Source organism: Limulus polyphemus, unplaced genomic scaffold (genome assembly GCF_000517525.1).
Source record: "Limulus polyphemus unplaced genomic scaffold, Limulus_polyphemus-2.1.2 Scaffold80, whole genome shotgun sequence".
NCBI lineage: Eukaryota > Metazoa > Arthropoda > Merostomata > Xiphosura > Limulidae > Limulus > Limulus polyphemus.
The window spans coordinates 163,044-175,463 of NW_013665690.1; positions in this window are offsets into that span (position 1 = coordinate 163,044).

The window sequence follows — 12,420 nt, forward strand, 5'->3', positions numbered from 1 at the left end:
AGAAACTGCTAAAATAGAATGTTAATATTAATATTGTTACCGTAAAACGGCTAAAACAGAATATTAACACTAGTGATTACCAAGAAATATCTAAAATAAGGTCATATCCTTTGTTTTCCAATATCTTAAAGTAAATGGGGCATTCCCTTCTTGTAAACTTTAAATTCCTCTTCTGAACAATTCTTTATTATCTGAGTGCATGGATATTTTGGGTGGGATTTGTTTGTTTGTTGAATTTCGCCAAAAGCTACTTGAGAGCTATCTGCACTAATCGTCTCTAATTTTAAAGTGATACATTATAGGGAAGGTACCTAGACAACATTACCCCAGCCAAATTTGGGCTACTCCTTATTAATGAATAATACGTTTGACCATCACAATTATGCACCACAGCAGAAAAGGCGAACATGCTCGGCGACGAGTTTCGATCCAGCGACTTATGATTCGAGCGTCCTGACCACCAGACCAACTCGCGTCGGAAAAAAACGGTCACATACTATCCCCACTTTTTGTGGATAACATCACACTACCTACACAATACCAAACAATGTGAAAATGTAGTTCTGATACATACCGTTCCACCGTGACTTTATATTAGCCGTGAATGTCACGTGAGTTGTTAATTCGCAAATTCAAAGTCGTTTTAACATTATGTACTCAACCCTGCATGGAAGTGTAGAATGTGTTAGGTGGAATTACGTCTTGAGTCTTTAAGTAATTGGTCCGCAACCGATGCGCTACCCCTTAGGCCACGTCCACCCCAAGTGTCAATAACATTTGTGTATAAAGTGAAATGTCATGAAACGTAAAGATATAAAACCACATCTCCCAGATGTTCATTAAGAACACACACTGAATGAGCAACCCCCTGACAAGCTATCAGTTAACTGATTTTTGTAAAACAGAATTTAAGGGTGTGGTTAAAATAATTTTGTTACAATGGTTTGTCTTTACATTTAAATGATTAAAACTTCCAGTTAATCATTATTTGTTTCCTGCAGTGTGCAAAACACAGTTGAAATTTAATTTTTTTTTGAGTTTCATTGTTTTGTTTAAATGTTAAACTGCTCTGCATTCTGTCTACTACAGGAATCTAGCCCCGAAATTTATTCTTGTAAGGACTCAACCTGAGCCACCAGAGGACTTTTAAATACTGTCTTTACAGATAACAGTACGCTCAACCAAACCGCCTGGCTTTAAGTTAATGATTATATATTTTTTTAAGTAGAGCGTTATTTGTTTCGATTTGTTGAATTTCGCTAACCATTTCTAATCTTGAAATGATAGACGAGAGGGAAGACGCAACACCACACAGCGTCAACCCTGGGGCTACTCTAGTTAGACCGAATAGTGGGATTTGACCGGTACTATCAAATTCCACGGAAGCGCGATTTCTTTTGTGTGTGTGTGTTTATGAGGCGCGAGCCACGCAACCTCAGATTCATTAACCACTAGACCATACTCAGCCCTTAGATATCTACGATATAAATATTAACTGTTTGATATCATGTTTTGATATCCGCATTTCCAAAAATCGCGCGCATGTAACAATCAAGAGTTGGACTATTTTCTTAAAAGTCATTCCCTTCTCATTAATTCCTTTTGGGATACATCTTTTTGATGTTAATCCTTTTCAGAAAATCCCTTTCAATGCTAATTCTATTTGCCCTGGTGTTAGGTTTTTTTAGCCTGTTTTTCATTATTCTATTACACGCTTTTTGTACCTCTGATAATCACTTTCTGGTCGCGGTTTGCAGTCGGTGCCGTTACTGGTTTATAGTATATCATATGTTGAGAATAATATCTATTATCACAAGTTCCATCTTCGGAGTTTTGACTGAATGCTTCCTCTGGTATTTCAGCTTCGCTTTTCACAGAATTATAAATGTTTGATGTGGTTGTTTTGAATTCATACTTCAGTCGATAAGCGAATTTCACTGTGAAATTCGGCAATAGCATGAAATATGGGCAACTGGTGACCTCCACGCTCTGGAAGAGAACGTGAATGTGCCTAAGTGACTGATTGCACGTTAGGTATGTACGTGCATGATTAACCCTTATCACAACGTTTTAGTGAATTACTTTCAAAATTTAATTAAACTACTTAATTATCATAGTATACGAATAAACTTAACACCAAACCATAGATAATAAGTCATATTTTAATATTATAGAAGTTTTAAGCTTTAATTGCATAAGGAAATATTTTTAAAAACTCTAAAATTCCCCCAGTGTGAGAATTTGGATATTTGTTCTTGAGCCGTCTCCTCTTACGGATATCTTTGTCCACTCCCAAGAAAACTGCAAAATGCAACGTAAATTTTTTTCTATAATTTTGTCATCCATATTCTGAAAACTATATTTTTATATTCTTCAATCTTAGGGGGGCTAAAGAGCAATCAATGAAAATTCAGAAACTGCTCTCCACGCCTACCTCTGACATGCTCTAATTTACAATTTGGTAATAGATTTTTCTGAGGCTGACTCCCATTAAATTGATAACCAATAGAAAGCCTAGATTTCAACTGATCCATTGCCATAGCCGTCACACCACGTGGGCTTACGGATAGTTGACAATTTGGTTTGATGTAAGAAACATTTTTCCATGAGAACACACTGGGAATAATAGTTGAATTTCTGGCTGCTCAAATCACATAATTAGAGATGCTCAAGCACCGGTAAAGGCAACCTGGTACTGCCGGTATTATTGCAAACCCTGTTTTTGGTACTAGTCTTATCCCTGCCCTACAAAAATATCCTCTTGTTTCTCACGCTGTTGTAAGTTGTACTGTAAACTTTGATTTTTGTATAAATTATTTCACTTAATTTGTCATAAACTTTAATCAGTTATGTTATTTCAGGTTTATGCTCCCAATAAAATTAATCTTAGGAATTTTACAGTTCAATTGTTGCTAGTAATGACCTAATTGTTGTGTCTGTCTTCTCTGGCAAGATCTGTTGTTAGAGCGCTCGAATCGAAATCTGCGGATCGTGGGTTCGAATTCCCTTCACTGAACATGCTCGCTCTTTCAGCCGTGGGGGCGTTATAAAGTCACGGTCAGTCTTACTATATTCATTGATAAAGAGTAGCTTAAGAGTTGGTGGTGGGTGATGTTAACTAGATGCTTTCCCTCTAGTCTATCACTGTTAAATTGGGGACGGCTAGCGCAGGTAGCCTTCGAGTAGCTTTACGCGAAATTCAAACCAAATCAATTTGTCTTCTCATTCATATGTCTGGTCTTATGACCCCTTTAGGTTGCCATACCAACAAACACATGGGTTTGTAGTTAAGCACAAAGCTACTGTGGGAAGGGGCAATAAAATGTAGACCAAAAAAGTCAGGTTAATCACTTCTACTGGCTGAACCAATCACTTAAACAATTAGTGACAGCTCTATCTTCCCATGTGTTTCCCCCTAGTGGAACAGCAGTATGTCTGCGGACTTACAATGCTAGAAACCGAGTTTCGATACCCGTGGTGGGCAGAGTACAGATAGCCCATTGTGCAGCTTCGTGCTCAATTACAAATGAACAAACTACATTTTAATGAGTCTAGCTTCAGTATATTTGTTGAGAGCCAAGTCTGGTTTTTGATATATACATGTAAACATTATTTTACTTGTGGAATAGAGTTGTTTAAACATTTGTTTAACAACAAGTAAAAGCTTGGAATGGTCTATTCTTTCATTGGAGATGTGTCTGTGAGCCAGACTAGTTTCGGAGAATTCCAGTCCTCATCAGTTACCCTGGACACTACCACCAATGAAATATCAGATCAAATCAAGCCTTTATAGTAGTGAGGTATCGAAAATCGAACTGGTGTATTTAAGTGCTTTATACTCACAAAGAAGAAACCTATCATTCTATAGGTATTTGAAGAACTTGTAGCATTCCGCCACAATTTAATTCTTTGTATTATTAGCCGACACTGGGCAGCTAGTGAGTGTAAAACACTTAAATACACCAGTTCGATTTTACTTGTCTTTGTGTAAATAATTTTGATTAGTCCCCTGAAAAAAAAATCATATTTGTTAGTCCCTGTCTAGTTTCAGAAACTCACATACCGCCAAAACCTCAAACCCTTATCACTGCAGAATTTTAAGATTCTCCTAGCAAGAGATTCCATTTCAGGAATATCACAGCGTCGCCTATCTACATCAACTTGATTTTCTAAAGAAAGCTATTCTTATAAGAGCACCAACAATACACATGCACATTAAAATCACTTCCTTCAACCAATATATTCATGGCTTTATCTTTCATGTTAACAACTGTGGTCTCAGTACTGGCCAAAAAGTTTGTTTGGTTCGAATTATTTCTGTATACAAATATGATTCTGCTTTTCATTTTTAAATTAGAATTTTCAGAAAATTCCGTCTTCCTAGCAAATAAAGAGTTTAATTAAAGATTCAAAGGGTGATTTATAATATGCGGTTGGATATAAAATAACTAAAGAAAACAAAATGAATATATTTTGAAAGATTATTATTTGCACGAAGAGAGCTTTTTAAAGGAACGGCCCGTTTGTGTTAGGAATGTGTGTTTTTGGGAAAGTTTTAAACTTCGGCAGATGGCTTAAACCATTGTGTTCTCTTTCAGGTGTTACTTTTTATTAGATCTTTTATTTTGTTTAAGCTTGTATGCTGCACGCACACGCCTAAGGATAGAACCAATAACTAAAAGAACTCACTTTCTGTATGAAAGGAACTAATAACATTATAGTCAATAGATATATAAAACAATTGATTCACACAGAGAGTTTAAAAAGTTCAATATACTGAGTGTTGGGAAACTGTAAGGTTGATGAGACCGAATTCAGGGGATTAGGTTTAGAGGGGTTGGCCAAACTATGTTCTTCTTGCACAAAATAACGTAAGAGTTCGTGTTCGCGTACAATCCAGGCAGGTACCACACTTAGTCACCTTGCAGTGGCAAGTAAGCTTCGTTGAGCCTTTCTCAACCATCTCTATCGACAGAACTGGCGAAAGCGGTTTTACAGAGCCGAGGAACCATATCTTGTATTGTTTTGTATGAGGTCTTACTCCTTCATAGCCTGGATAATATTGCGAATTCAGATTTCAGAAATAAGAGTTCAACTCTGTATTGAGAAAAAAAAAGAAAATACTGGAAAGCTTTGTTTGTGAATCAAATAACTTTTAACCATCGCTTTAGCCTTTATTGTTTTGAGCTTAAACGGTATCTTAAGCGACACATGGGTTAAACAGCCAGATTAGAAACCACAAGGATCAGGCACAATCGTCCATTATTTAGAAATGTTGATAGTCACCGTCACCTGCAACTTATGTGGCTGGTCTTAATAAAAAAGTTGGATGGACTGTTATAATTATAACGCTCCCACAGCTAAAAGTAAGATTGTTCAGCACCATATTGTGGGATCGAACTTTAAACCTTACGATACGTAGCCCGGCACTCTAGCAGCTAGGCCTCGCCCAGCCCAACTATTACTTGAAAGAAACACCGGTATAAATGTAAAACGCATTTCTATGAAGCATAACATCTTCCATGTGCAGATTGGCTGATTTAGATAAGAGTAACTTTTTATGAATCTGCTCCCGACTAACTCAATGAACGTGTTTCTCGTAATGATATTTACATAACCCCAGGTGGCAAGATGTGAAACTACTATATAGTTCGATAATGAACAAGAGCTGTGACAAATTGTTTAGCCCTATCTATTTATTCATTCATTCATCTGTCTGTTTTGATATATTTTCGATATATTATGTTTCAGTTCCCATTTTACAAAGAAACTTTAACACGATATCACATTTATCCTAACGTCACATCAGTGAATAAAAATAAACAAGTAAAATGAATTAAGTAGAACACTGCTCTCCAATCCTCAAACTAATGCAAAGCAAACTGTCACTCATAATCAAGCTTGATTCTTACGCTTGAAGGTTTTCTGTAACAAACGATAAAACATCTTTTGTACGTGAACTTATTGTTCAAACATTCAGTTAGAATATCCTATGTAGCGAATGCAAAGAATCGTATAAAAACAAGTGGGCTGTTTCAACGGCTGACAACTAATTTCTTTAAAATTCCATGCAAACATCAGCTACATCTAAAGTCCGCCAAAAAAAAAAGAAATATATTTTGTTCCGCTGATTTAATAATACTTACATTAGGCATAGATCCTGAGTTTTGCAAACTCCAATGTTGAAAGGAGATTTATAAATGTTTATAATTTCTTAAGACTTGCATTTATTATTTGTAATTTCATAAATGTTAGTATGTAGGTAAATATTATCGTATGTAAATGTAACATTTTGAACACACACACACACACACACAAGTTTAAGCGCAAAACTACACAGTGGGATATCTGCACTGTACCCACCGCAAAGACAGAAGCAATGATGAGTTTCCAAGGTTACCGCTGATCCACGTGGGGATGAAGGGATCTATATACGCATATATTGACATACATACATACACAGTATGGCGAAAGCTACTATACAGTTTGTAATAAATAAAATGTTACGAAGACAATGGAAAGCATTTCAGTTATTGTAATAGGTAAGAATTAAACTGTTATACATGAAATAATTGTACAGTCACTTCTTACTTCTATGTATACTAAATAAATGTTTCATATATCTCAGGGATAATGAGTTATAAGGATATTAAAGGTATGAACCAGCACTGACAACCTCCATAACACTATAATACAATCAATAAAGTTCTGTTTACACCCCCACAAGTTTTCTTACCTCATGCTGTTTAGGTCTGCGGGATGAACACAATATTTAAATGCTAAACTGAATTCAAAAATTATATATGAATGAACAAACATGTCTCTTTCTCACACATAAAATAACCTTTTTTTCACGCATTAAAAAATAACCTTATCATAGACAGTGTTGTTTAATTGGGACTAAGATTGGGGTCTCTATGACTGTGCTGCTGTATTTAGCATAAAAGAAGCCGCGAACGAGGTCATCAGAAAGTAAAAAAATAAAAGACGCGAAAAAAGGGCACAAATAACTATGAAGTAATGGCCAATGGCTAACTCATAACAAGCAAACTTCCTCAGCCTGTATTCAATAAATAAGCTGAGAAAAACACGAACGAAACTCAGAAAGCTTATCATCTAGACAGGAGCAGCTAATGAAGTTCAACTGAACATCTCTTTTTGGCTAGTTTCATGAACCACATGGTTCCTCTTCTGAAGTTGTTATATCCATCGGTTTATATCATTATTGGTGGTAAAATGGGTCCTTTCCTCTTCTTGTTGTTTTTTTTATTTATTTTTTTCCGGTCGATTGACACGAAAAAAGCAAAACTCACGAAAAAATTTCAGTCATCTTTCTACGATATTTCTAAAAAAACATTCGGTGAGAAGTCTTAAATAAGAGCGTATATGTATACATATATATATATACTTATAAGTGTCAAAAGTGTTGCAATACTATTCTTTCATCAATGAAGTGTGGAGACAAGGTTTATGAAATTAATTTAATACACGAAATAAAATGTGAGTGATATTTGAAACAATAATTCAAAAACTAATTAGGAAAAAATAACCCTCAAATATACACACATAAATAAATATATATATACATCATGAAGTAAATTAGACTACGTAATCTAAATGTTAAATTCATTATGAAACACCACTAAAGATGAAAATACATTAAAAGGTAAAACACGAACTTCTAACACACGAGCAATGTTCGAATTGAGGGGGAACGGAAATAAACATGATTGCTCCAGTTGTTGAAATAAATATTAATTTAGTAAATGAATGGGGAACATTTTAAGAGTGAAACTCCACTAACTAACTTAGCCTCAAATTATCAACATAGGCACATGTTCCAATATATATGATACTCTTTTAGTAATGGAGTTTCACTTGTTAGGTAATTACAACTCAAGAACTGCACTACAGACGCAATTTAGAATTTAAGAACGACATATCAATACACTAATATGAAAAGATTTATATTATGGGAAATCATAGATGATTTTGTTCTTTTTCTCTCGATTAGTTAATGTATAGATCTAGCTGTTATTATTTTTGAAATATATTTAACTGTTATATATGACTTGAGATCGTACTGCCGAGCGACAGGGTATAATTTTGTAAAAAGTGGTTCAACTGGATCCCTCTCAGCGATTAAAGACTATGTTTTTTCAGCGGGATTTTTTGGTTCAACTGGATCCCTCTCAGTGATTAAAGACTATGTTTTTTCAGCGGGATTTTTTTTATGCACTGTTGAGTAAGGTTTGCAACTTAAATCTAAACCGGTATCAATTCACGTGCTCGCCAATATCATGAACCACGACAGTGGTTAATAATAGGGATCGCAAGGAATTGCACAAAACCCTACTATAACGTTCGAACAAAAATCATCTTAAACAGTAAAGATTCAGTTCAAACAAAACTTTAAAACCTTTACTATTGACTGCTATGGTTGTAAACATAAAAATGCGCAAAAAACACACATGTTAGACTTACAAGGAAAAGAAAATCCGCTTCGAACAGCCCGTTTGTAATTCTTCTCCTTCTTATTATTCTCTTGCCAGCCTACAACAAAAGCAGCTTGGTATATTGCACTCAAATCTTTTGTAGAATACTAAATAAGGTATTGCGAAGGTCGTAGAGTCATTGAAAAGTAGATTTGTTTCTTTTATATTTTACATAAACTAAAAAACATCATAATTCTAGTGTAAACGGTGTTATCATTACCCACTGAATTTTGTTCCTTTAAAAAGCTTAAGTACAGGGTGAAATAGGAATTACCAGCCAATAACAGATGAACATTAGATGACTGGAACATGAAGATACTCAATGTTTTGCACAGTATACAATCAGTGTCTTTAGGGAGCTAACCCTTGTATTACGTACAAAATGAAGGACTAAAAAAATATCATTACACATAATATTAAATGTCATATCACATATTCGTAGGATGATTACTTTAAAAGACATTAAGGCTTATTTAAAGCGATGTCTTAGACGTACATGTTTTAACTGAAAAGGCTGCTTTTCTACTGGTAAAACTTTATACAAGCTTAGTGTGAGTTGTGTCTTAGTCTAGGCACATATTTGTCCATTGCTATGCATTAGATATAGAGAATTTAGTTACACAGAAACTATAAATGCTCACTATATTAACAAACAAATCTCCAGCTTCAGTTTAACATTTGACATCTCGAACTAATGTGATTAAATAGTCAGTAGCTACAGTAAATCATCATGAATCGTATCAGCTAGCTACTAGCTATGTTTATTATCATTACAATGTATAAAGTTAGCTACCATATCAAGTAATCCTTTGCCCGTAGATGAGCGTAAAAAAGACTGCAAACAAGATAAATAAAAAAATGGGAATTTAAATGCAAATGGGGATCGTAAAAAAGTAAGAAAAAAAGGCTGGAGATACTCAAACTACAAATCCCTATTTTGACTCCATGAAATGTAATTCTAGGTAGCAGTATGGAGCCAAAATAGGTATTTGTAGTTTGAGTAACTAATGTCTACAATATCCCCAGCCTTGTTTGCTTACTTTTTTTACGATCCATATTTGCAAGTTTTTAAATTCCCAAGTTTTATTTATCTGGTTAAGAATTACATTTAAGGTAATAGAATGTGAAAAAATATGTCTAATTTTGTTATTCACCATTTTTGACGAACTCAGTAGAAAAGTCTTCATGCTTTGTGCAACAGCAAAAAAATAATTTTGGACAACATGATCACATTTTAATTCAATAGTTAGGAAGGTTTCAAAAGTGCAGAACTACTGCCATCTACAGATATTTTATAACCATGTCATCACTTATAAGTTTATGCAAATAGTACCAACTATTGAAGGTTTTTAAAATCAGGATAGTTTCAATATTTTTTTAATTTCAACGTTCCTGCCATCTGTTGAAATGATTTTAAACGACGATGTTCTGCCTGAACTCATAATAAAGATTATCACTCCTACCATTTGTTTGTATTTTGTTAAACACAGTACATGCACAGTTTCTACTTTAGCAAAATGTAGTAGACTCCGTGGAACCGTAACTCGAGCCTTGGACTTTCTGATTTGCAATGCGACCCTCTGTCATAAAATATTTGTAAAAATAAGTAACACAAAAATTGGATAAAACTGACAGATGTATGATTGCGTTCAATGAGCACGGTGAGAAGTGTCATATTATCTGGCTGACATTAGGAAGCAATGGTTGTTTTTTTAAGTGCAAAAATACACAATGGGCCATCTTCATTGTACTCACTACAAGTATCTGACCCCAAATGTTAGCGTTACAAGCTCTCAAGTTTACCACTGAGCAGCCAGAGAGCTTAATACCCACAGTACAGAATAGGAACAATAAATTATGTATAACACTGGACATTACAGGTGTAAGTGAACTATGATGCACTGTAGTGCAAAATCACTCGTAGAAATTCGATATAATCCTATGTACTTACTGTTCAATTATTTCTTGGTTAATCTTTTGGTATGCCCTTAGTTACCAATAAATGTATTTTATAAACAGATAGTGTACTAGTTGCATGGCTAATGGATAAATGTAACTATTTGCTATCGTGTATTAGTTACATGACCAACAGATAAAACTACTATTGTACCCACATACAATGATTGCCTGGTTAACAAATAAAACTATTAATGTATCTTTGGTATTGGTTGCATCTCTAACAGATAAAACTATTAACGTATCTTTGATATTGGTTGCACAGCTAACAGATAAAACTATTAACGTATCTTTGGTATTGGTTGCATAGCTAACAGATAAAACTATTAACGTATCTTTGGTATTAGTTGCATAGCTAACAGATAAAACTATTAACGTATCTTTGGTATTAGTTGCATAGCTAACAGATAAAACGAGTGTTGCCTCGTATACTAGTTGTATAGTTAACACATAAGCCTAATAAATGTACAATTTTGTACTAATCTAATGGCTAATAGATAAAACTATTAATGTCCCCTCACATACTGGTTGTATGGCTAACAAATGAAACTATTTTTAATTTATACTTCAGCCAACAACCCTACTAAAGTATAAACAAATGTGAAACTGATATAAATCAGTGACAAGTGGGAGATCGAATGATGAATTGACCTTCACATTTATTTTCTTAGTTAATTAAAACTTTTAACATACCCTCGTGTACTGACTGCATGCCTAACAGATAAAATATTAACGTACTCTTAGATACATGACTAACTCCTTATTCTCACTGTATATATTGTATTGTACTAAAACCTGGTGGCAAAAAGTATAACTTTAGTACCTGGTCGATTGGTTATATCATGGTCTCCCAGGTTATGATCAGCCGGCAGCGTAACATACGTTTCTGCATGTTCAAATTCCACCACAGTCTGACCAAGAACATCTTGGCAGGAATTTTAATCCTTTGCCGCCACGCCCCCCCCCCCCCGGTTTCAGATTTCAAATTGATATAAAAACCTAATACAACTTAAAAACTAAAATAAAACACGAGTAAAACTAAATATAATAATAATGTACAAAATGACGTGCAATATTAGCGAATACGAGTCAATACCAGCTGCCTTTTCCAAAATCCCCTCCCAAAAAAGTGTGTCCCTCCCTATAGTTTACACAAGTCTTGTCATCGGTTTTCACAGATGATGTGAATCTAATCCTACAATAATCATAGTAAGTTTGAATTATATCGTAGCTGTAACGTGTTAGGAGTAAGAATCGTCTTTCATTTCAAAAACAAAAAACACGTTACACTTGGGTCTGACCGAGTATATTTATTTGTGCGCTGAATACGGGTTTCTTTATGGAGGACACAATGTTGAAGCTGGCGTTTTTCAATTAGGTTGACAAAAACAGAGAATTAATAGACAAAAAAGTATTTTCATGAATGGATGTTTTAAATTTTACTGTCATACACTGTTCGGTAAAGTTTGTGACTGAAATCTAAAACAGCCAATAATTTACATATTAACCTAAACAAAATTAAGGTAGCATAATGTGTAAAGTTCGTATACTTTTGTTGTTCACCACTTTTTAACGGATTAAAAAAGTTTAACAAACACAGCACTGCTGTCACCTGCAGATATTTTTAATAATCAAATCTTCGCTTATAATTTAGTACAGCTTGTTTTAACATTTATTGCATAACCCCTTCAGTTGTACAGAGATGAAAGTGTCCCTTTCCTAAAAATCCTGAAAATAATCGAAGCCAAGTAAGGGGGGTCCGGCACCCAAAATCCTGCATTTTGATGCATTTTAGTACTTAAAATTCACTTAAACAAGTTACCCCATTTTTCTTACATCAATGATTATCAAATACATGTGAGAAATATCAAATCTGATTCCCCTAGTTAATTGATAATTTTCAAGAGTGCATTCTTTGGAATTCATAATTTTCGCTATTGGATGTCAAAACTTATATAAAGTAATGCTT